The following is a 26,285-nucleotide window of genomic DNA, read 5'->3' as shown; positions in this document are numbered from 1 at the left end:
AACAGCTGCTGCCAGTATCGTGATTTTTCCTAGTATCTTTTGTACTCTAGAGGGTCATAACAGTACCTTTTCTTCCTTTTCTCAGAGCTGAAGAAAGACGTCAGGACTTGTCCGGCCTGGGCGGCGCGTGCGTGTGCCCGACTGGTACTAGTGAACCTGATCAAGAAACCGCGTTCAACCAGAACCCAAAATCCAGGACCCAGAAGCCGGTAGAGCGCTCCAATGAGCGTACTGGTAGCATTTGCTACCATTCGGCTTATCTGCCGATGCTCTTGACGTAGGCAGCCCGCTAGGGATCGCTTAGTTTACATACAGAAGACAAAGTAACATAATCAAACATGAAGAGCCTGCCTGCCTGCCAGCCAGGCAATGACTTCTGCAGCAGATGTCAAATGCTACTGTTGAAATTTGCAGTGCAGTGTGGCGATGTTCAAATAAAACGGCCTCACGACGACGAAAAGGGCCACAAGGCGTGCGAGCCAGTGACACTCTAGAACTGCCACTGGCATGCTTTGATGATAGGGGCAATTGTAATAGTAATAAAAACCAAGTGAAGCGACACGCTCTACCTCGAAATGAAGTAAGAGGAGCGAGGCGACTAGGAAGGAAACGCTCGCTTAAATTGTCGAAGCTCGATCACCGAAGATCCACTGGATTTAAGGAGAATTTCGCATCGAGGATGATGCCTCGATTTTTGTAAATGATGGCTCCATTAATGAACAACAGCAGCAGTCAGAGCACGAGTGAGTGATTGAAGAACAAGCGGGTGCAAATCTGTCACGAACAGCCGGCATCATCAGGCAATGACAGTCATACATAATCATCGCATATTCGCCTAGGTATTTCTTCAACGAAGACGACTGAGCAACAGCGACGGTAGGCACCCCCAAAAAGAAAAGTTGCGCAAACGCCACTTTTACCGCTCAACAGTCATGGATAGGCCCAGTCGTGGTGGAGTCTTTTAGCTGTAAACGACAGCTACACGATGGTCCGTGTTTCGATGTGATTTTAGTTTCTTCATTCAGCATTATTTGGTTCGTAAGGGGGATTTCGGCAACTGCTTCTTACCTCCCATGTCGTCTTTTCATTTCGTTCACCGTCTGGCATAACTGATCTATAGGTCAGTATATATAAATGGCGTGATGACATGCTCAAGGTATCGTTTGTCACCATTGCTCACTGGAATTACTGTTGCTCGGCTTCTGTTTGTAGCTTTACATATTATTAATCTATCAATGTTAACTTAGGCGGTAAACTGTCCGCTCGCAGATCGCCGAGGTTGTGTATGTAGTTTTTGCGACGGCAAATTCGTATACGACAACAGCTGCAACGATCGTGACGGCATTTTTCGCTGTCCAGCTTTGCCTCGTCTTCAACATACAATATTATTATGTTACTTACTCTATATGACATCGATGCTTTTGTGACGGCTGCGACGGAGACAGGTTTCATAACAACGTCATCAATGAAATTAATTTCTCGATAGAGTGAGGCAATGGCCTCGCCCCGCGAAGTTGCCGCCCGCATTCCAGAGAATGAAATGCCTTCAGGCGCTCCTCTTGGTGGTGTCGGCGTCATGGTCTTCGTTTCCTGCTTTTGCGACGTCCAGAACTGCAATTGACGATGGCGTTTTTATAGTTTTTATTGTCGCTGTTGTTGTTCTTAGCTTTTCTTGGTGCCTTAAACTCGATTTAGATATAGCACTGTGATTCTGCTGGTACTTCCATAGGTGCTGTCCTGAGTCGTCCGATAGACAGGACCGGTTTGGCGAAAACACGGTCATATACGCGCGATTGTCTCGCTCTGGGAACTCACTTCAAAAAGACCGCAGTATTGGGCCCACCCGCCAGCCGGTCAGTCGTCGAAGGGCCAATAAGGTGATTGAATTTCCACAAACAGAAATATCTGGGGATTAATACTTGTTCTGTGTGTAGATTTACTGGCAGATATAGAGCACACCAGGTGTAGGCACTGTGGATCTAGGTTTCGGATCAGGAATAGTGGTGATTTGACTTGTCTCCGGCGCGAGGAAGGATCAGTCCAGTTATATATATAACTGGTACATTATAATCATGTGAAGACCATGTCGCACTTTGAATAAGTTGATGCTTGACAAATTGAGAGAGGCAACGCGCAAGAGTCCACGCACGCCTGCTTATGCTTTTATGTTTACCGAGAAGATCCTTATGGGGGCAGGTCGTAGATCGTTAATTAAAGTGATTTGTATAAGGAATTTAACACACATATGAATGTTGTTTTCTCATTATTTATTGCAAGTCTATGTGGATACGTCTTGATGTGCTGGGGTGGACTTTATCGACACCACCGTTATCGTTGGAACTCATGTCGAATAAATGAGAATATGTAACAAGCCAATGCCGTTCGGCAATTGATTGATGATAAAGTGTGAACGTAAGAGTTGTACGTGGCGCCCGATTCTACATGAAAACCATCTCTCCTTCATGTCGAGTGGACCAACAGCTTATCCAAACGGTGATATATAGGAGAAAATATATAAGGAATCGTATAGAGAAGGAACTCGTTCTTACTTAATAGTGCAATTTTAGGCTTTAGGACTGGTATGGGAATGATGTATATATAGCGAGAGAGATATAGAGAGAGAAAGGCTAGAACAGATCCGAAACTTTAGAATGTCGTCCGTAGAACTTAGCTGCATTTGTTTTACGAAAACTTTATGCGTCTAGATCTCTTTGATGGAATTTTGTTTAGCAAATAAACAGAACATCGTGCCTTTTTTGGTCGCCTGGTTAAAACGTATTCCAAGCACCATAGATATATATATATATGTACATCCATCCGCTCTTGAAAATTACACTATCGCACATAATAATACACCACTTCTGAATAACTAGCTTCTTGTTACATATTCATCAGATATGTCGCTAAAATGGCGATGATTTGGCAAAATCATCTTCTCTACAATATGGCTTCTTGAAATGCATCTAGTTGGATATCGGATTCATCACTGTTGTTATTACCGTGTCGATAAGTGCGACCAATACGCTAGGCTATGTCACGGAGGCGGCGAGCTGCTTATTTGGGTTCGAATGAAAACTTAGTTTGTGAGAATAAGGTCATCACGGGGCAGAAGTGTCGGAGTTTGACCGACGAAGCGACAGTCTTCAGCTAGCCGCAAGACTCAGAGGCAGCTCTTCTTTTTAACGGCTATCTGGATGTTTACGCAGCTGAGTTGGGCCTCTGATTAAGATTCGATTCAGCTTGAATGATGGCCATAGAAGGTGGAAATTTCGGTTATTCAGTAATATTAATTCGGCGCGTAAATTAAACAGTAGATCCGTTTGTCATGCCTTTACTGCTGATTTCCGCCTGTAAATTTTTCGATAAGTGGAAATGTTGACGCTAAAATTCGGTCGTTCGCGAGCCTTTGGAATAAATATATATTTTTTGTGTTGCATTGCATCTTGGTACTAATTTGATGAGAGTCCATTGCCTTCGGCGTGTGCCATACCTGTAAGCACTTTGAACCTAGCAATCTTCTGCCTTGTTAACGTCTTCTTTCCGTACGTTGTCTATAAGCAAGGTTTGGCTCTTGACATTTGCTATCTTTTAGGCATGTTTGGCAAATTTCGTCGTTGGCTTGCCACATGCCCATAGAGCAAAAGGGCAACGACCCTTGAAATGCGCCTATTTCATTTTTCGGTCTGGAAGAACTGCAGAGCAAAAGACTCCAGCGACAAATAGATGCTGGTACATTTTACGCTACCGAAAAAAAAGCTGTGAGATATACGCAACGCTATGAAGCGGTAATAATAGTAATGTGTGATAATACATTGCGCAAACGACACCTGAACTTCTTCTAAGTGTCGCATCCGGCAACTTAACTTTGCTTACAACAGAGTTCTTTTCTAGCAATTGAGAAGTCCGCGTCTGAGATGTTTTATTTAGTTAAATGAATATATTATCTATAATTGTCGAGCCCAAATTATTATTCATGTTTAACAGCACTGGCCCGTAGACGTCTGCGGGCAAAGTTGAACGCACGCTGCCATTGCATATACACAATATCTTTTTCATTCAGAACGATCATCATTCAGCGACATGCATTTATCTACATCTTGTGTGCATATGTACCTCATATCTACCTCATATCCACTTCCGAAAGCTTTCCACCGGTTTTTTTTTTTAAAAAAAAAAACAATTGTCTAGCAGAATACTAGGGAGTGCAATAATCAGGCGTTAGCTGTAAATACTTGTTTCGTTAGTTGGTGTATATCCGACGTGGATATATACTAACTAATGCTCGTACGTTGTTTGACGTGTTTAATTTCTGTCGAACGGAGCGTGACAAGCACACAAAGTACGTCTAGTTTTAAGTGGTAGCTTGATAGTTCTGATACGTCTTCTGATTCTTTGCACTTCGAGTTGGAAACAACAGCTTTGTGCTACGGTGGAAATAGCACGCAATTTTGTTTGTACAAAGGGTCGTCTGACACACGTGAACAAGGTTGTGCCTGGGAACAGGATTGTCATCATTTATGCGAGATTAGGTTTAAATACTCTCGGACATCCCGATATCTGATTTTTGCAAAATCCACGCGGTTTGTAGAGCCAAAAATAGTTGCAACTTCGAGAAACAGAGTGGGCATTCAATAGGATGATGGCTACTCTTTGGCTCAGCTCGACGGCTACATAGCCGAGAACGTATCCTTAAGATTCTGATGTGTATCCACAAAACTCACCTGTCTTTGTATGACAGAATATCATCCTAGAATGAGTTTCTAGAACGAGCCCAGTATGTTTGAGGATGCTGAATACGACAATTAGATTCCTTACGCCTAGGCTATAGGTTAGTGACAAGTGAAGTATCCTTTTCAGCAGATATCAGAATGAAGCCTAGAAAAGCTTTCCGAAGTAATGCTGTTCGTGATTCGAACGCATACAGCTAACAAAGCATGCGTCATTACGACAGTTATGTACCTCTAATCGGTAAGGTCCACAGTCGAATATTGGATAAGGCTGGTACTAAATTATTCGCATTGTGCACCCGCCCTTTTTGTGGCAAACAGAGAGAGAACGCAACAAGATGAGAGAGGAATGTATTGTAACTTCACAGGCCAAGTATCAACAGCAATGGCTGTAGCAGCTGCTACGAGCAGCGCAGTCCGACTGTCTGCCCGTGTTACATGAATAAAGAAATGACGTACGAGAACTTCCTTCATGCAAAAGCTTCCCCCGCAAGACCCAAAGGACGAACGGGGGAGAGGAGGTGGCAATGGGAGAGGGAGGGATTGGGTGGCAGACGAACTGAAACAAATACAAACGAATTACGAGAGAGAGAAGGACAATAGTAGATCGGTTTGCGCCAGGCTCGTTTCACAAGCGCATTTAGCCCACGGGCAAAACAGTGTCGGCAATGGCGATAACAAAAGTAAAGCTGACACAAATGAGAACGAATCGAAAACTTGGTTACACGCCTCAAACGAGACGCTCTGAATTCCATGTTGAGTAAAGAAAAATTTTATCGACAGACCGGGCTGGCAAGACTGAGAGTAGCGGCACCAGATGTTCATTTCAATCTTTAGGATAATGCAGGTAACAGTGTCTGTTGTCAATTGTTAACGGAAATGATATAAGTAATACTGTTTGTATGCAGAGGTGAAACGCTGACGCGTTATTGGACGAACAAAAGTAACCTGCTCGTGACGTTCTATGCAGCTTTTTTATACATAAAGGCAATAAATGTCGAATGATGACTTTTGACTCATCACGTTTTGTATAGACTACGACACCTTTAACATGATGGTGTACATACGAGACTTTCGGTAGATTGTAATTTGCAGGAATTGTGCGACTTGTGAGCTACTATACTGGAAGAACAAGTCACCAAACCGAGCAGCACATAATGTTTTATCCGCCTACTTAATGGGAAACTATTAGCCGTTTTAATGATCCACAAACCCTGTAGAATCAAAAGGTTACTATATATATATCAATATATACCAACTCTTAGGCACATTTAGAGGGACCCTTCCTAAGTAACCTATTTGATCTGGAAAATTGGTCACAAGTCGTCCATGAAAAAGACAGTAAACTCTTTAGTACGATTCGATTCCAATCTGTTTGTCTATTTGGATAGAATGGCCTCTATTCTCTAATGAGATACGCTCTCGTTGTCTCAAATAAGGACTCATCGAAAGCTTACTACCTACAGCATCGGCTAAGATAAACAACAGATGGGTAATACATGCGTATATGCTATACCTGTTCTTCGTCTGGTTTCGAACTGAATTATTAAAATGTCTGCCCAGTGCAATCACGCAAGCAGTAATTAACAAGCATAAAAAATTCACTATATATATATAGCAGAAGTGATTTTCTCTGCTGAACAGCACAAAATGTCTATACGGGCCGCATGACCACACAGGTTGATATTCGATATATAACTCTCATCATTATTCTTACTGCGTACACGATTCGAGAGAGCTGAACTATCCCCAACTACGGCGCCCTGTATTGTCCTGTCGTCGTTGATTTATTTAGGTGATTCCTGCTAATAACGATGTACACGTCTTAGCTAATAGGGCGGTACGACTACGATAATTCAGCTTGACGATACAAGGGTCTCGTTTAAGTTTTTCGGCTTTAAGCAATCGTGTCTGGCGCCACGAACGGGTAAGTTCGCACTGCGTATGGTGGTCGCATACGCATTGCTAAACTAACGTTTTAAACAGTTGTTGAGTAGATTCGGTATATAAGTGAATTTTGCAACGGACCGTGTGTAGAAATGGAATGGTAACAACCACACAAGTTAGCATTAAGATTTCATGGTTCCTAGGAAAATAGAAAACTCTTCCGACATTTCTATTATGAATGTTAATCAACATTTTCTTGGGCAATTGATATATAAAGTGTTATATACCTTTCATTGGAAAAAAGGCCTTTGCCTACTAATGATTGTCACTCCAATGATCGGAGCAGTATTCGGCTAACATGTACATTTATTAGGCATAAACATGCAGAACAATAACAGTAAAAGTTAGGGAAGCCCCACTGACTTATAAGATTTTTATCTTCATCTTGATGACAGAAGAAACCCCTCTATCAAGCAACAGATCTCAACGATCCGTCGTTTCAGTGGAGGGTCACGTAATTGCTTTCAGTGCCAAATGGAAGGGTGAAACGCCTATACGGGAAACGTTGCCTAATCCAATGCCGGACCTTTCATAGCTTTTTCTTCCCCGTCTTATCCTCCTATGGCAATAAAACCAGCAAGGTCCTTTTTCCGCCGAAACTGTTTGCAGGTAGCCTGTGCCAGACGATATAGTTACATCGTCATGTGCATTAAGTATTCCCAGAAACGCAGATTACGATGCACACATACAGCTACCAAAAATAGGGGAAATTTAATGAGAAAATCACTTTTAGATACTAACGTTTTAAAGAAATATTCATTTTTATGCGCGCCAACGGATATTTGTTCACATTACTTGATTGTAGTATTGTAAAAAGTTGTAGTGTTTTCAGTGGAAAAAGAGCCCTGTCCACGTTCATTCTCCCTGGAACAATGTAGATCACGCTGAACCCATTGAGATACATATGAGCACCTTTCACAAATCCTGTCCTGCGCATAAAATAGGCCAAATTTCGACACACCGGTGCCCGACGCTTAGGGCAATTCAGGCGAAAAACGGCTGTTTCCCTACTACACTGTAACATAGGGATATTTTAGTTCAATGTCCGAATGTATTATAGGATAGCTATGCTAGTTTGTTAGAGCAAAAAATGTTCAGTTTGGTTTAACGGAGTCTTTATACATGACGTTGGCATAACACGTGTATCAAGTAACCGCAATCGCAGTCAGTACACTATGGTTCTCGATAACTAATGGAGTTATAAAAGCCTAGAGTAAAAAGGAACAAATAATAAAACTATAGAAAACGTGGAACGAATTAATTAAAATTTAGGTAAGTTGCTGTAAGAGGCTGGGTGGCAGTTGCGATAAAAGGACGGAAGGGGAAGTATTTAGAAGATATTTAGGTGAATGGCGGTACTCAGCACCAGAACTCTTGAATAAGCGGAGTAACCAGATATTTTGAAGGGAATTGGAAAGAGGTTCCGTCGTATAAAAAGTTGGTAATTAGGGCCCTGTCGTATCACAGACACTGGATCTGAAGACAGTGAGTGACGTACGAGAAGGTAGATGCTACAAGATTCTATGAAAACAGGCTCGAGCTGAATTGATTTGTAAGCTAGGAGGCGGAAACGTAGCTTCGGCGGTTCGGAGATGTTGGGAAAAGTATAGCTTGAAAGTAAGGAGGCAAGAGAAGTACAGGAAATTCCGGCGATTTCTGAATTTCCAAAAGATTCCTCAATACCTTCAGTACCCGGAAATCCAGGCATATAGGATATTATTCTGTAAAGCTTCGAGTTATTTATTTGGTAGCTGTGGCCTCTCTCATACTACAACGCAGTAAGAGCTAAAGGGAACAAACCGGGATTCATAATTCAAGGTTAAGGTTTTTAAAGGCAGCCCATGGGTCTTGAGGTGGGAGAGAGCGGAGATAACACGGAGATATTTGGGGGAAAGACAATTAGCATGAAGTTACGAAGTGAAATTGCCGTGTAAAACGACACTAAGAAGAGAAGCGGTATTACTAAATCAGAATGAGTAATTATCAACAGCGAGAATAGCAGGCACAGAAATGGGCAATAGGCATTCTAGAAAAGAACTCCTAAAACTGCTCTGGAGATAAACTGGACATTTTATGATAAATTTTTTAAAAAAGTAGACATCGATCGTGGTGGCGAGATATGAGTTTGTCGGAGCTAAGTTATTGGCGACTGAATGCTTTCTAATTTTAATCTGTATTTTGATGAGCAACAGCTCTGATCGAGATGTGGAGGTTTTGACTTCGCATAAATAAGAGAAAATGGACATAGAGAAGTAGAAATAATATGGGACTAAGAATGGTACCACTGGCCAATGCTTTTCAGACGCATATTGGGTCATTCGGTCATAATAAAAACATTATGGTAAACAAAGCCTGAGCTTGAGATGGCAGTCGTTTGCTGTCAATAATATGCCTGGCTCAGATAAAATACAGTTAAATGGGCAAACTCGAGGCTCACTGGCTAGTTTACTGGGATCTTTGTGGGTATGGCGCTCGTTAATATCATAACAACCCCTTAAGTTGATGAGGCGGCATTGAAATTCTCAGGGTCAGAGCTTTACAGCGCTACCCAGATATCCCAGAGGGTCACTAAAAAATCAGCGTACGACATGCAGTAATAAAGATCTCCGAATTATTCGATGGATATTATGAACACCCATTTGACATTAGTGTGCTTACGCAATAACATTTATAGTGTGTGAATAATTTATCGATATAGGGTCTTAGGTTAGAGACTTCTGGTTTAAGCATGCTTAAAGGTTTTACCGGCGTGCAAGAATTAGTCCTAGGGCCAGAATGAATGTTGGAGCTCAAGAAGCGCTCCTGCTGAGTGTCCTATAAGATATTTTTAAAGAGCGAGAATCAATATCCCGGAAACAACAAACGATTAGAGATAGCACATAACAAAATTGACGTCAAAGGATTGTAGTAACTCTTACTACTTATATACTATGGTCAATTATTGGTTAACAAATAATACCATCATTAAATTTGTAATAAAGCTCTTTCGGTTTTGTCCAGCTGCATTTTATCCACACTTATCATATGGTACTAATACATGCATATATATTATAAGTATTAGTACCATATGATATTGTGCATAGTCGTCTATGGTCTAAGATATGGTTAACTTGTTAACGAAGTTGCGCAAACCTTAGAGACTGTAAATGAAGATAAATCAGCCGGCGACCTCTATGTTTTTAAGAACAGAATATCTTAAGAATATTGTTATATCGGACGCATATCAGCTGTCTCAAAATACGGACCTGCCAAACGCGATTTAGGCTGTAGTTGCTGCAGCTTAGATTAGAAATTCTTCGTTAATCAATTTTAGTATATTTATTTCGGTATTTACCCTTATATATGTCCCCTCTTAAACTGCTTCGTCAAAAATATAGTAAAAAAAAGACCCGAATTTTAAACGTTGAATTTATAGGATTAGTTAAAGTTATTCTGTTGCAGCATTTTTTCTTACGTTTATAATAAAATTCCTACGATTTCCTAAGCAAGCTTTTTTTCTCGCATGTTCGTAGTAATGAATGTTTTTGTACTACTTTTCAGTGTAAATATGTGTTATCAGCGAGGCTCAAATTTGAACCTTTATATCGTCCGATGAAATACGAATCTAAATTTCATGTTACATCTGCGAATAGCGTTTACAAATCGTAGCCACTGCCTAGGTTCAATAATATACTGGAAGCTTAAGGTAATGTCAAATGTGAAGATAATTTCGTATCGGCGTTATATAGGGCAGATCTTAACCTAATAATCCAGCATTGCTAGCGCCCCCCGAAGCATCAGTTCGAACGGCAAACAGTGCGAAAAGTAGTTGCTTCCAATAAAGGTACCAGGTTTGACTATCTAACACATATCTGTACGAAGTTTTTAGAATATGCGATTCATTTAGTGATGAGTACGTTATTTGTTGAGTCGGTGAGTACACAGCCACCCTATCGTACCTTGATTTCCGAGCGCCAGCTAACAAGTTGAACCGTACATTTTCTATTCAATATAGTGATTAGTATTATTCGTATATTTAGATGGAATCGGCGAAGCCAGATAAACACATCATATGTATAGCTTTTTTTTTTTTTTTATAAATTATGCAAAATGCGAACTGTTAATAAATGCGGCGCAAAGAAGCAGCGAACTCGAAAAAATAAGGACAGCGTAAAAAGGGCCGAACGAGAGAGGCGATAAAGAGGCCCGAAGCCTTCCTACTGTGTCCACACGTGTGTTGGTAGTCAGCTGGAACTGCCGCGCCCATTTCATACAATCAGAATGGACTTTTATCAGCTTTTAAAAAACCCGTACTGCAAGTCGTAATTATCACGACGATAAACTTTAGTAATCTCTCCAATTAAAGAACAATCCTTGGCGCTCTTAAATTTTTAGATTTAGTACAGGACTTAAAACGGACGGACTTTGAAACGACCTAGCGAGTTTCTAAACTATAAAGTATCCGCTTTAGCGCTGACGGACGTCGTTGGCGATATGAGTCGCTAGTAAACTCCCGGCACACGACACAGGGACGATTAGTTCTTCCTTAGTTTAGCTTGTGATGTCCTATCAATTCATTGTCAGTAGTAGGTCACAACAGGACAGGAGTTATTGGAGTAACCTATTGCGATCGAATTAGTATATAGACGAGGGCAAATTGCAGATATGAGCATAGCTTTATTGTTAATAGTCTACAATAGAACACCCGTCTTAACTATTACGAGTGAAGCCGGAAATGAATCATCGTTTTGAAAAGTGAAAAGTATATAGTAATCTCATTAACTAATCATCTAAACAAGTCATTAATTAGGACGGAGTTATTTATTTTAGATGAACCGCACTCATAGCGCCCGCTAAGGTTCTCACAAGAGCGCTTCGACGACGTTGTTTTTACAGAAAACGTAATTGAAATTATATTCAACGGCAAGCGCTTACCCAACAGCAAAATCTGCTTTTGAAACTTAATCGAGAAATGAAATTTTTCCTAAATTGATCCAACGTACACATCGACACAACAGACCAGCGCATATTGAGAGCCCCGCGAATATGCATCCGCGAAGTACATGGGGCTACGATTTTATCTAGCGTTCCTATGTAGAATTCTACTTATTTAAACCTTAAATTGGAAGAAACCATAGCCAGGTATCTGTATTACTAAAGCACTTAACACAGAACGTGTCAGTTGGGCATTCAAAGTGCAGTAAGGCTTCTATTATAGGGTGCACCTTTCGACTACGAAAGGCCAAATACCGTCAATGCTTAAGAGAAAATGAACGATCTCTGCGGGTGGCCGGGAGCTAGTGGTTAACTGAGTCCGAACGACGACGCCTTGACGCGATCAATTCGACATCAATTCCATCAATACAGTACTATTGTATCAGTATAATACTATGTCCTTACCGTTTGGTCCAAGGAAACAGGCCAGCGCCAGTCGTTAGAGAGTGCATTCCCGCATACGTACACAAGCATCTTTTGCGTATCTAGGCACAATTCAGATCTCTTATCAGGCATGGTTCGTCGAGGAGCTATTTAAAGTTTCTGCCCATCTTGAGCCAACAAACTGGACGAACAAGCGCCGCAATACAAATGCAAATAGGAATAGATATACATGTACATTAGAAAGATGTACTCTGACTGCATGTACAAGAGCTATTAGGTTTCCATATCTTCCTCGAGCATGCAGAATGTTACGTACTGACAAAAACGAATTACTCAAGTTACTGCCCCGCCGATGTGCTATAGAGTTGTAATAGCAATAACTAATGCTGAGCTCCCTCAAAGACATGCTCTATTAGAGGAAATACAGTACCGTTCCAGCGTCAATATCCGTGTTTTATTTATCGGGCTGTTACATGGAACTGCAGTTTTGAAAACGCTAAGTTAGCTATCAATGATCTCTACTAACGAGAAACGGAGTGTTACATACCGCAATCCTCGCGTTATTACAACACAATCGTCGTCACTATTTACAGCAAACTATTCACATCTGTTTTTAATATAATTCTCCAGTTACGAATGGGACCCACATCTTATTCAGATGTTTTAAAAATGATCTTATTCATTTTTTTGCTTCGTTGGGCATTCGTTGGGAGCTTTACGAAAGAGGCGTCTCCAGATTGACGGCAAGCGGTAAGCAAAAACGCGTCTGCTGGAAGGGAATTTCCAACGTGGCACTTGATGCGACTAGTGAGAAAGGTAGGCAAGGAAGAGATTTCCGATAAAATCAGGCCTTTTAACAATACGAGCGCAGACTATACGGCTCGCGTGCTGTACACTTTAGCGACAGACAAAAATTCATTTCAAGTAAAGAAACGGGTCTACAGAAACTTTGTAGCTTCTGCCAAGTACGGCTTTCATAGCATCGTTCTGGATTATTTAAGCCCTACAGGATATTTCCAAATAACCTTGCCATATTTAAGGGAGATTTACTATATTCAGCTCACGTTGAGTTTCTCATGAGATAAACTGGCAGATGCCAATAGATGGGTACTCTTCAAACAGATAGAAATATCGCTAGTGATTTGCTGATCACCTGCAGAAATGGACAAAATATGCTAGAACCTATTTAACCGTGCGTGCACAAAAGACATCGTTCTATTACCTTGTGGACCGAAGGAGCATTCGAAATGAAGAGTGTTTCCGAGCTGAAATGTATAGCGTAGTGTACTCGGATCATTTAAACAAGTTCTGAACGTATACACGCAGCTGCTCTTATAAGTGTATATATATATATATTTAGAGTTGTGCGAAACGGTTTTCGTGGCCAGAGATACGAATGATGATTTCATCATTTTGTTGGAAAGCATGTCAGACCGCAATAAAGTTATTTTCGTTATACCGAACTTTTCGTTAATTTGCCATTTCGTATTTACTCCGTATCGCTCCTAGGTGATCGTAATACATCTTCATTTGCGTCATTTACATCTAAAGACTAAGGCTCATGATCCCGATAGCGTTTCGTTCTGCTTCCGAAAATGCTATTAACCAAAAATAATTTAATAGAAATACAGTATCGCCTTCCTTTCTAACAGTATTCAGAGTCAATTTCGCACAAAATAGCGTTTTCATTCGGAGTTTTATAATATTTATTGGAATATATTGACGTATATCGATTCAATATCTGTCACACAACATATTAACTAATCTAACTTGACTACAAAAATCAGAGACATAAAAAACACTTGAAACTATTCATGCATAACAAACCAAAGAGCTATTTAGTCTACCACTGGAGTATTTTAAAAAAAAGTAATAAAATCCTTTTAATTAAAATCCTAATTCATACGCAATGAGTGCTCTCTTCAGGATTTGTGACATTTGTAACATATGCTTCAATTTGAGATGTTTATTTAATTATGTTAACAAATGATATAACAAATTAACAAAAAATAACATTGCGATTAAACCCAACATCAACGTAAACATAAACAATAACACTAGCTTTTTTGAACGCCCAGACCAAGCGCCGAACTAATAGTCGTATTATAACAGACATACTAAATTTCCACTTGTTTACTCGCATAATTTTTATATTGTCATTATCGATATCGATTTTAAAATGTATCTACCTTTGCTTTGCACAGCACGGCGTATAAAAACAACATTTCGTTAGGGAGTGCATACAAATTACGCCGTCAATACTGGCAATACCAATGATGTTGACAGTAGTAAATGACGCTACTGCGACCGCTGGACCGTTTCTGTAACCAAAATACGTGGGTCTGTGATGGTCATTAAAAGATCTGTCCCGTTCGGGCTTTCTTCTTCGCTTCTATTGTGTAGGCCGTTTTTGTCCTGAACTACAAGGAGTACGGCGACGTAACCAGGTGGTGGAACGATGCGAATGAATCTGCGCCAGCCATAACGACACCAGCTCTGCCAACCGTAGCAGAAGCTAACGCTAGCGTATCACGTAGAAAATACGCGTTGTTTATGACATTTAAATGAATGGATCATTGTTCCAGCTTGACTTAATGGTAATGTTAGCTAACGTGTTGCTGGCCATTTGTCCACTGCTGAATCGTCGCGTATATCATACAAACACATACACATATACATTCACGAACGCACACAGTGGAAACGGTAGCACGACAATGCCTATAAACTGCTGTCTTTTGCAGTTTATCGTTGCCCTAAGAAAAAAACCTCAGCGAAATCTTCTTTCTAATGTAGAGACGTATAAAAAGCAGAATATCAAAGTTTAATAATACAACTACTCCTAATGGGCAAACAGCTTTGAATAAGTGAAGATATAGCGGCCTGACGTCTGATATAATTATTGTAATGATGTGTTTAAAAGAAGCTATAAAACGATTTCGGCAACAGACATATACATTTTCATGTATTGGTAATTATTTTATGGTTATTGCCTATTCTTATACGTTTCTAGAGTGTAAGATAGAGCATTTATCAAAAACACACTGTAGTCTAAGGGTAGGTGCTTGTCTAGTCATGCTACGGGCTTCATGATAGAAGACCGTTCCCTTAGGTACGATAAAGCGAAGATTAATAAAAAAAGGTTCCGCTTTGATTAGTGAGAAAGTGGTACGTTGATTAGCATGCACCCTTATAGTCTAATCTGGTCATATAGAATTACGTTTCCTACATATTTCGACAAAGATACGTTTGATACAACTTTTTTCACCTGAACATACGTGGATTCTATAGAAAGCTCGCCTGCTCGTAAGGAGTAGTCTAAAAATATTACAAAACAATTAAGACAATCTTTGAAGAAATACACTATTCTTCGGAAATAAATTACGGTACTTCAGAGCAAAAGTTAGGGCACGTGTAGTGTTATTGTCTATCGCAAATTCTACCAGCGGGTTACGGGCCATTCTAATCTTTTCACAGGGACATGGAGAAACTGTACTCTCAACTTTTATTATAGCATTAATTACAACGTAGAGATATGGGTCCCTTACAGGCGCGCAACAAACAGGCCCAAAAAACAGTGTTTGTCCTTAATTTTATGTACGTTTCCAGGCGTATGTTCGAGATGATTTCAAATCCTGCATACATATGTCAGATGTAGTACGATCTCCGTGCATCGGTGTATTCCAGAGTGGTAGACTGAAAGTCAGTTTCTAGGCGGGAATCATAGTTTATCGTAGCCCAACGCACACAAATAGATGACAGCTGCAAATATCATTTACAAAAACAAAATCTTCCGTAATATAGCCAGGGTCAAACGGATAACATTTGTTTCATACGGCGTTTTCGATAGTTAAACAATTTAGATAGAAATAATATTTCTCTCTTGGACGGTTGTAGCATCTGTTAGTACATTTAAATACTTACGAAATGAATTAAGGAAGTTAAAAAAAGGGAGTCTAAAGTGCTGTCTTGTTAAGATCAGTAAACTGAAACAGTGAAGGCCACTGGTTATTAGTTACGCGAAATGTATACGATCTGTATTTAGAATAGGCACGGTCTGCCTACTAGTAAGAAAATTCAGCGATTTGATAGTAGTTACACTATATACATTGGTTTGACTCGATCTGTACGATGATTATATCTGTAAGATCTTCGTTTTCTGCAAACATGTATAAAATATCCAAGCGTACTAAATACGGCGCAATACTGAAAAAAAAAAGCAGAAAAATCGAACGGAATGCATTAGCTGTAGCAATCAAGAACGTCGGGTGTACGAATCCATGGAAACATCTCCATCGTTCCTCCCTTTACTCATTTATTAACAAAAAATCATTTGTCTTCTATAATGCTATATGTGTTACACTTTGTCTCTAACTCATGTGACGGGGCGGGTGCAATCTATGCTATAATAACTCCTTTGTTTTGTCGTCCTTCTCTTTCCCTCCGTTTATCTCCTTCGGCATTCTACTTTGTCTGTGTATTTTTCTCTCCTGGCACGGTTCGTTCCTCTGTGCAGTCGTACTATTTTAGTAGATAAATCACATACGCATAAATGAAACATAGAAATCGTCGATTACATCGACGCGCGTCCATTTAGATCAAGATGGTCACTCTAAGCCTATGACCAATCGCAGTCCTGTGCCGTTACTGTTGGTGCCGCAACCGTACGGCGTTCTCAGGTGTGGTCGTCGTTATTGGAATACGGCGGAATGGCAAGAAACAAATGTGCAGCTTCGTTGTACCCGATGGAATCGCGTCAGACTGCGCGTTACTGAGGTTAGATGGCAGCGACTGTACCTCACGTAAGCTCCATCGACTGAGACCGATCAACGCTGAAAAACAGACAGGTATAGCAGCTGCGCCATCACTATAGTAGCAATGTGTGTCGGTGGTTAGTTGTGATGGATGTCGACTGAACGCCGAATGAACAGACATTAGGTATTGTAGAAAGTCCTGCCTGACGATAATGCAATACCAAAAGTTCCAAAGGGGAACGAAAATTGTTCGCTTCGTCAGTCGATTGCAATAAGACAGGCTTCTCATATTGTTACCCCTAATACAATCCTCAGCGCTGCCGATTTGTGCTCTTACTGCTATTATTTCTGTGGCCCCAATTAGTTGTCGTTATTACTCTTGTTGCTGTTGCTTGTATCCTTCGAAGCAGGAAAAAGACGAAGCATAATCAGATAGCTCACGCGAAGTTTGCGGTGTACGTAGATACGCCGGTAGATAGGAGCACGCGTCATTGCTGAAGTTACTGAAGCCGCTGTGTTGAAGTTCATTTTGGCTGACTAACGGGTAGACATGCGACCGTGCTCAATCCCTGTTTTGCTATCTAACGAAACACCAACCATTATGTAGTCATACTGTTGCGAAGCGGTGATGACTTCTAAGCTGTCCGTCACGCGGCGAAGCTGGACACCGTCCAGTGACGACAAAAAGGTCCGGAGGTATATCGAGCGAATAGAAAAAGAGAAATAAAGCAGTCGAAAATTGAAACGGCACGAAGGATCAAAGCAAGGCGCTGCTGGCCCAACCCAATTCGTTCACGAGTTCGTGCGATTCATCTTGTCAATGCCTCCGCCTACTGACGCCACCGTCGCCGAGCATACTGAAAACGATTTCATTACGAGTCGGTCCTCCATCGCATACGGTAAATCAGTGATATTCCTACGCAAAGTGTATGTATATATGAATATATGAGTTATAACGAGTATATTGTGTTCGCTTTCACGAGCAGGCTCTCACAAGCGCGCTGTCTTTTCCATGTGCATTGTAAGTTGGAAAGCTAGCGATTTAAACGCAACTCGCTTTCTATTAGGGTGCTAAAGGGAACGGACGCAGGTCCTTGAAGGTTCGCCTGGTGGAAGATTATTCCTCCTCAAATCAAACAGAAAATGAATAGAAAATAGGTAGAGCCATTAGCAAAAAGCGAATCAAACACTCTTTGTTTGTTCAGTTGGCTGTCTTATTGGAGTGGAAGACACCGCGGAGTAGAAGAATAACATTCAAGATGTAATTTTAACCGTTTCTAATAATGAACTGCGATGCTCCCATCAGTTGGCCAGGCTATGCAATAGTACAAAGATCGACGATAAGAGCTACAAAGCGCTGCAGAAATCGCTTTCGGCTATTGGGAAATCTGGTGGGCTAAATTCAGTTCCTATTTACAAATTGTTGAAACACTACATGCACTATTTTATTCGACTGGGATAGGTCTCCATAATGTGTACGCAATAAATATGAATGATTACACCTAAAAGCATATCGTAGAAAAACATATTCGACCCTTAATAAATAACAAACTCCATCAGTAATGCTGGAAGAGGGATCAAGCAAGGAATTTTGATGAGCAAAATAATCAACAGTTGTGAGAACCACCTACCGTCAATGGCTAATTTTCCACAAGTCGTATGCAAGCAGCGATCCAGTAAGATAAGGACTAGAGAGGTCAATATATAATTCGGTATTATGCATTGGGGAACTTCTGAAACTTATCCAAAAACATCAGTTGTGCAATATCTTGCTAATACACGCTTCGTATCGTTACGAAGCACGCGAAATCGCTACAATAAGCTACATAATATGTACCTATTCTAAACATGTTTATTCTGTCTCTACCTTAGCGAACTTTCATTGCACCTCAAAAATTAAAATTCGGCTACTCAAACTCTTACGCAATGGAACAATGCCCCTCGACCATTATTTGGTATGTCAATTTTTAAGATGCGAGATAGCAATGTCGTCTGCTAATGATACTTGTTAGTCCGGTTAGATGTTACCAAACCACAGCATGACCTCTTGAGTGATCCTCGCACGCGAGAGGCCCCTTCATTCAGTCGTAGGTCCATCTGGTCATCGTGTACAAGTTGACGTCTCTATCCTAATGCATACGATCTTTTCTTGATGACGATTATTCTTTGCGTAATTTCAGTGGATAAATATAACGCGTATGCATATCCAGATATAATAATCCTAGCCCAATGTAATGGTAAAGCTCTGGCCCAAATAGACAGACCTTGCCAATGGGTTGTGTGGTTTACAAGCTTTCATTTTTTAAAAAAAGACGAGGTATCATTAACTCTCCCACAAATTTCACACTGTTGATAAATACGTTTGACATGCTTGTATGTTGCTAGTTACGACGGTAAAACACGTTAATGGTAAAAGTTGCATTAGTCAACGAGTATGTCTATGCCTATTTACTAGAAGAAATGCAATGTGGTCAATAGAGGAGAGAATGACGTCCTGGTCATGCTGCTCAACGTCAACACGACTCATGAATACTTCACGTTCCTTGACATTTGCGTCAAGCATAGTTTTTTTAGGTGCATATTATTGTTTTTAGGTGCATATCGCTTTTTTTTTAATTGATTTATGTTCTTAGGCCTACGCTTACTAGATTGTAGTAGGTAAAGTATTTCACATTCAATCGATATCTTGGCGGCGCTGTCTTCTGCGTTCAGTACATAAAAAGGGCAAATTTAAAAAAAATCACTTGGTTGTTTACAATAGGCATCTCCGACTATTTTCGTATGTGAAAACTTCTCTACCTGCTAGTCCAGGATTAGGACGCCATTTTATCGTCTTTACGGCTATTAGTTCAATATCTAAACTCTATCGTTTAGTTTTGTAAAGCGGCTGAGGCCCCTCGATAAGCACAATTTTTTTAAACCTGTCCTATATTAGAATTTGCTTCATGAAGACGCTCATAATCTGTTTTTTTCTTACTTACTTTCAAGGTGGCCCGTTTTCTCGTGCCCGTTAGGCATGACTTGCCTATGCTTTTTTCATGCTCACTCTTCGAACCCATTCGACTCTGTATACTTGAACGGGCATCGACCGGACCTTCCCTTCAGGTGGTCTAGCCAATTTGAAACGTAGCTAAGCTCTTTGAGAAGGCGTCCCGGTTCTCGATTATTCTGCATGAATCACGGGCTGAAATCGGGTTACCGCGAAGATATACGATGTGTCAATTATTGTTACAATTTTGATACTTATCGTTTATGTGGTATCGTTTCAAGTGCCATGCGGAATTTCTCCCAAAAAAGAGGTGGTAATTTGTGCATGATGCTTTTGTATCGCCGTTCTAGATACCGGTTGAGTCATCTTATATTTCGGGTGTTCCGTGCCGACTAGTAACATATATTGTAAACTCCGATCTAAACTGTATGTGGTACGTCATCAACGAACAATGTTCTTTCGATGCGCTCATTATTTGATTGAGATAATGTGAGCGCTGTTTGAAATCACCTTAAAGGAACAGCTGTTTCTAGGCAAGAAATACTGCTCGTCTAATAGGGTTTCATCCGAATGGCAAGATCAGGCTGCCAGCCACAGATGTTTTGTATATGACTCGAGGCGAAACTGAACTACAACAAGATAAGCGTACAAAATTTATCATCATGCGGCATAATTAGATAAACGATTATAGATTTTTACAGGTGCAACAGGATATGTTGAAGAAATATTATCTATGTTTGCCCACCTGAGTAACTTTAACGGGTCTCAATTACAATATTAGTTTTACTTATTTGATCGTAATAGCACGCGGAGTGGACCTGAAGTTAATTGATATCATACGTATCCCTTTCACTTATTTATAAATGAGAAATCGTCTGAATTGTTATAATAAGTTTTATATCATAAGTACACTTTACCTGCTTGCTCTTTTAATGTATATTAAATATTTCATCACGCTTAATTGCGATCATTGGAAATAGCGTCATACTTTTTTGCCGTTTTCTTTCGGGAGGTCCGTCATTTTATAGGGCTGTCGTAATGTCTATTATAATGTTATGTAATAGTGGTGCGGTAGCTCCACACGGCGTTCTTTTTTTGTTTTTATTTCGGTATAACTCTGCGGTTTGTAATTGTTGGGGTTCATTTTCGCTGCTGCTTCTATTTTTGCTCTTCTTCATTGTTTTAGTTAGTGACTGAGGCAAACCCTCACCTTTGCGGAGACGCTCACTACATAGTCAAGATTCTATATAGATGTATACAGGTAAATGGTGTTACAATGTCATTTTATGCTGTGTTTCATCTTGCCCTACAAACAGATAAAGACAACATGTCTTTTTCGGTTTCCATTCGTAAGCCCATGTTGACAAGTCGACGTAGCGTAGAAAAACGCTATTACAAACCATGGCCATGGTCTATAATCACTAAGGTCATCACGCCATCGGGGCCGTCATTGATGGTCAGTCACCACAAGTTCTGGGTCCGTCGTTGCTTTTTCCTTCTAAGTCTGAATCAAAGTTAAGCTGCGCTTAAAACTTTTTCGGACTGTCACTCTGGGTAATCTGTTCTGCTCTCCGGGATAACTTCTTCTGCGTATACATATCAACGACATATAGTTCTGGCATCGTCTGCACTGCGTATGCCGTGCGCGACGGTCTTAGTGCCAGAGCGCATCTGGCATCTTTTCGGCTTATCAGAGGTCTGAAACAGTTTGTCCAATTGCCTTCCTCGTCCTACATGTCCTCTTTCGTTCTTTGTTTTCATAGGGTGAAGAAGAGTCTCCATTTGATTCTACCTCAATCGAGCAACAACTGGTAGCGACTACGTGCGAGGCAGATATATACACACATGAACATGTATTTCCCCACGACAACAAACGTCTGAGTGATGGTAGGTACGGTGCCGCGAACTCATCACTAATAAATGAAATAACGACCTCAGGTTAGAAGAATAAGATGGTAATGTACGTTAAGCTCAACGTCACGCGAGCCTGTGCTTACCTGCTACAATGATGTTCAATTGTGTTTTTACACAATCCGTACTTTTTTGCGGAAAGTTGACTGACGATATAGAGTAGCAGCAGTGGGGAACTCGAATTAAGTCTTTTAATACAAAAGAATAACTTTAAAAATGTGTTGTGTAGAACAACACATTATCCAGGAACGTTCAAATATAACATAATGGTATACATCAATAGCAATAACTATTAGTACCAAAAGTAAGCTTACTTAATTAAAGAAACATATATATATAGTACAGAGCCAAGGAAGTTAATGCTGAAGGACACGCGTGTAGGAGAATAATCTGTTGTTAGTTGGTTTAGGGGCTATCGCTGTGTGCCGTTATTTAGACAGCGAGGTTTTTGGTCGAAAGAAATTCCAAATTCGAAAGTCTACATCCATCGTCGAAATAAACTAGCCTGAAACAGACGCAAGAGGCTGTAACAAATAGAGCTTTCTTCTTTGATAATGCCGATTTGTTAGAAATCACTGAAATTGTTGCGTGAAGGCGTCGCCCCACGTGCGATGCTCCCATGTTTTTGCGACGTCTACTGCAACATATACATGTATAGATAATTACGCTTGAAAATCTCCGAAGTGCATGAGAGGCCGGCGTCGCTCCACCCGGACCAATGGGTAACTATTACGCTTGCTATCATCGCGTTGTAGAGCTCTGTGCGACGGGCGATCTTCTTCTCCCACACGACGTAGATGTTTTCAAGAACAATATTAAAGAAGCAATATAGAAACGCTTCCGAACGATCCAAATAATAACTCCCGGTAGCGAATAACGATGACAAAAAAATAATCGTCAAGGAACACGGGCGCGTAGTAATCATAAAAGGGCGGAACAGTTCACTAGACGCCTCAGGTCGACACTTTAAATTTGAAGGTTATGAATTTAAACAATAACGTCGTGTTTTATTTACTGTTAGTATTAATTTTTCACTAAATGATAGCCGATTACATTGTCGCATTGCTAAAATGATATTTCGAGCAGTTACATTGTACCATCAAGAGAGTTTGCAAAAAATCTTCTACGACCAAGTCGATGATCGAATCCACGTGATACAGTTTTACCGAAATAGGTACTGGACACAGACACTGAGAAAACCTGCCTTAACTGTTCGCTGTTAGCTATCTAATAGGGCACTCTGCTATTTGCGGAAGTTAATTGAAAATGGGTTTAACTGGCCTGCCTATATACACCTGGAGTTAAACAGCGAAAGCCAGTACACAGTACTAGCTATCCTGAATATACCTGGACATTTACGTAACCAATTGTGTTCAGGCAGCGCGGAGCGCAGATCAAATCGATCACTGTACACCGACGCGAACATAAAAAAAGAATAACAAGAAGCTATCGACAAAGCAACGGCCTTGTTAATTCGTTATCACCGTTATTAAATACGCACCGTTCACCTAGTCCTATAGTGAAATGTATTGGTAGATAACTTGTTTACTTTCCGACACCAAATAAGGGAATATGCCTAGCATATGGACGTTTTTTTGCGCGCTTTTTCTCCTGTCTATAATTGTTTTGCTAGGAGTGATATCCTGTCAATCTGCACGCATAGATCTACTGCCTGGAGCCAAATGTGCTTAAGTGGTACGGCCACGTGGCGTCGTTGTTTATTTGAAGCACAACGACCTATTCTGGTTTCTATATATCCTATATTGAGTTTGAGCGATAGCGCGCATTAGCGCTCCCAGAAAGGAGGAAAGAAAAACACAGGTTAAATCTACGCAGTAGGATTGTACCGTTACCGAAATTTCACTTCGTCTGTAAAAGTCACGCACTTATCCAATAGGATTTGTTTCTGGTTTCAGATGATTCGCTCTTTCATATAAAGGAACACTGCATAAACGTTATATGGCAATCATCACTCCACCAAGTGCCATTCCAGTGAGTTCCGTATTAAGCCCTGCAGGTAAAATGCGCCAGTTTCTTGAGTTTCGAAAGTTCCGCTGCTGTTTGTCCTTCAGCAGTGACGCACGGAAGAGGTTGGCGCTTTCACACATATTCTTACCTCACTTTATCTTGTCTTCACATAACTCATTTTTGCAGTGTTTTTGTATTGTTCACCGCCGCGTCTCTCTGTATTTCCCAGTGCTTCTCTTTCTCTCGCACCGTTTTCTCGCCCTAACATCTCTCTACTCGAGCTACCAGTTACAATAAATCGACTAGATGTTGTCATCAGGTGGTAATACTTTCTATCGTGTCTCGTCGGTCCATAAGAATGTCTGTCTTGCGTTTTTGTTTCTCAAGCCATTTGACTAAGGCGTTGACCAAGGGGAAAGCCAGTCTCGGGGCGGTACGCCACGCCGCGCGTATGTAGCTACTCCGCTGGCCCAACAGACATCTTTGTAGAAGATACGCGAGAAGAATCAGTACGATATGGCAGATGGTGCGCCGACGAGGAATAGAGCAACACGTCACTGTTTCGTTTGCATTGGTCCTGCTGTGACGTTACTGGCCATGGCACCGCATCGGCGGGAGCATTCTATGCGACGTTATTCATCAAGTACGGTGCCCGCCGTTCGAATAGACAAAGCCGTCACCACTATAGCCGCAAACCGTCCGAGATGGATCAACGGTCTGAGCTGCCCCGTCAGTGGCCAGCATACCCAGCCCAGTCGGAGAAGTTAACACTGATTAGTGCCCGTAAAAGCGGTGGAATAATTTTCGTTGAGACCATTATTCCGTACGTATGACACTGTGTGTGTAGGTACTTTTATGCGGCTTAAACAGCCGCCGATGACGCGTGCCGCCTACGTTATGAGGCAAACTGTGCGATAACGTACGACAATCTATAGAGCACATTTAGCATATAAAACATATATGCTTCGTGCATTCTTGCGTCGTCAACGAATGCTGCCACACGTGAATGAGCCCTGGTAATTAATGTTGCAATAGTAAAACTATCGTTATGGATTGTATGATATGTTAACCGATAACCGTTGTATATACGCGCAGTCTGTTCTTCAGCTTACGATGTCGTTGATTCATTCATTGATGGCCGAAGTCAGGGTAGTTTGTGCCAAATGAGCAATTGCAGAACGGGGTTGCAGGACCTCAGAAAAGTCAGGCGGCTTGCTAGATCACATTTGTGATTGCGATTAGGGTGACAATAACGTTCTAACGTTCGTGAAGAGAGTGAGACATGCATATATACAAGACAAGATGAAAACATAATTGCTGGACATAAACTAGGAGTGAATATTTAGCGCGTTTAATATATCACAGTTCGCTTCACGGGCGAGGCTACCTCTTTGACAATGACCGTGTTGAATTAACACGAAGCTCTGTCTACCTACCTAAAGAGTGATCGCATGTATTGATACATTAAAGCAAGCGGATATCAGCTTCGGCAATGTATAGAATGGCGCGAATAGATACTATTTAAATATGCGTTCATACATTTTAGTCGGGACTCACGTACAAGATTGCAATATGCTTTATGTCACTTTTACGTGAATAATGTACACTATAGAGTGTTTTTCATGCAAATACTTGGATACTCCACTAAAAGGGTTTGCTTCTATCAGTTAGATAAACAGAATCGCGGTAGAAACACACAAAGCTTTCCCTTTTTGCGGCTAGTTTTATAGGCACAATTATTGAAGAAGTTTGCGATGATGCCAGTCTCATAAAAAGTGTAGGGCATTACATGGAACAGAGCTGACCGAAAAAGGCGATGAGGTTCTGGTTGAAAAGTAAGTAGAGAATCCGATCGCGAACATATATAAATACATATAGAAAGCAGAAAAAGACACACACACTCACGCACAAGATTGTCATAATGAACACAAATCGAACGTCGACATAAAAATTAAATAATTAGCTTTACCTTCACAGCTTCACACATGGCTGCTTTGTCCTTTTCGTTTCTCAATAAAACGGATTTCTCATCACGACTGAATCATCCTGAAATAAGATCTACTATGGTTAATAATTGTTTAGCGCGTTTTTTTCGGATGTCTGGCCATACATGACTACGATCAAAAAGCCGAAATCTCATTTTAATATCTTCTCTATGGTTATATAATTCAAAAGCCAGAAACGTTTCTACAGTTACAATCTAGAGCCATGCACACATGGTCGGTCTTAGAGCTTAGCTACCTAACTGAACACAGACTACGTTGGCCTATGTATAGTATATGTAGCAAAGATAATCTGAATCAAACTAGTAGCCTTTAATTGTTCTTGTAGGGTTGCTTAGCGTTGAAACACGTTGTTCATATATCTTATGCTCTCGTCAAGCAAGTACAGAGTGAACTAAGTGGAACATTGTCTCCGGTCCAAAGTATTACCGTGGTGTCGGTATAGCGCATTTTCTTGTTTAACTTTGCTTCTTCTGTGAAACATTTCCCTGTTTCACGGGTCAGACGCTCAAGCTTGCCAGATCCCAAAGGTGGCAACGGCGCTGCTACACAACCTGAGAGACTTGAGCCGCCGCCGCCGTTGTTGTTGCGGCCAGCCGTCTCATATCTCAAACTTCCCACGCCATATAAC

The 26,285-nt window shown here is 40.9% G+C and overlaps 1 protein-coding gene and 2 long non-coding RNA genes across 22 annotated transcripts in view; 1 reads left to right on the top strand and 2 right to left on the bottom strand.

The window, feature by feature from the left end:
- The window catches only part of ec (ubiquitin specific peptidase echinus), a 201,708-nt gene extending 188,914 nt beyond the window's left edge, over positions 1-12,794 (bottom strand). For both annotated transcript variants that reach the window (XM_022792386.2, XM_086978229.1), the window contains exons 1-2: positions 12,580-12,794; positions 12,054-12,213 (exon numbers count right to left, since the gene is read on the bottom strand). The gene's annotated coding sequence lies outside the window, so the exon portion shown is untranslated. The remainder of the gene's footprint in view (positions 1-12,053; positions 12,214-12,579) is intronic.
- LOC147758511 (uncharacterized) lies at positions 5,320-14,571 on the top strand. The gene is made up of 3 exons (XR_015319670.1): positions 5,320-5,574; positions 6,523-6,654; positions 14,436-14,571. It is a non-coding gene; the product is annotated as an uncharacterized LOC147758511 (long non-coding RNA).
- An 841-nt stretch (positions 14,572-15,412) lies between these two features.
- LOC147758510 (uncharacterized) lies at positions 15,413-25,582 on the bottom strand. 19 transcript variants are annotated; one of them, XR_015319660.1, is made up of 4 exons: positions 22,350-25,575; positions 18,415-19,967; positions 16,138-16,235; positions 15,413-15,791 (listed from the first exon to the last, which is right to left on the bottom strand). It is a non-coding gene; the product is annotated as an uncharacterized LOC147758510 (long non-coding RNA). The 19 variants fall into 19 exon arrangements; XR_015319661.1 differs by having other exon boundaries at positions 15,413-16,235; positions 18,415-18,522; positions 19,765-19,967; positions 22,350-25,573; XR_015319666.1 differs by lacking the exon at positions 16,138-16,235 and having other exon boundaries at positions 18,415-18,522; positions 19,765-19,967; positions 22,350-25,573.
- Between the last annotated feature and the right edge of the window lie 703 nt (positions 25,583-26,285).

The sequence above is a fragment of the Varroa destructor genome, unplaced genomic scaffold, assembly GCF_002443255.2.
Source record: "Varroa destructor unplaced genomic scaffold, Vdes_3.0 BEIS01000001.1, whole genome shotgun sequence".
Taxonomy (NCBI): domain Eukaryota; kingdom Metazoa; phylum Arthropoda; class Arachnida; order Mesostigmata; family Varroidae; genus Varroa; species Varroa destructor.
The sequence above is the reverse complement of the archived record's forward strand: the minus strand, read 5'-3'. Positions and strand labels throughout refer to the sequence as shown.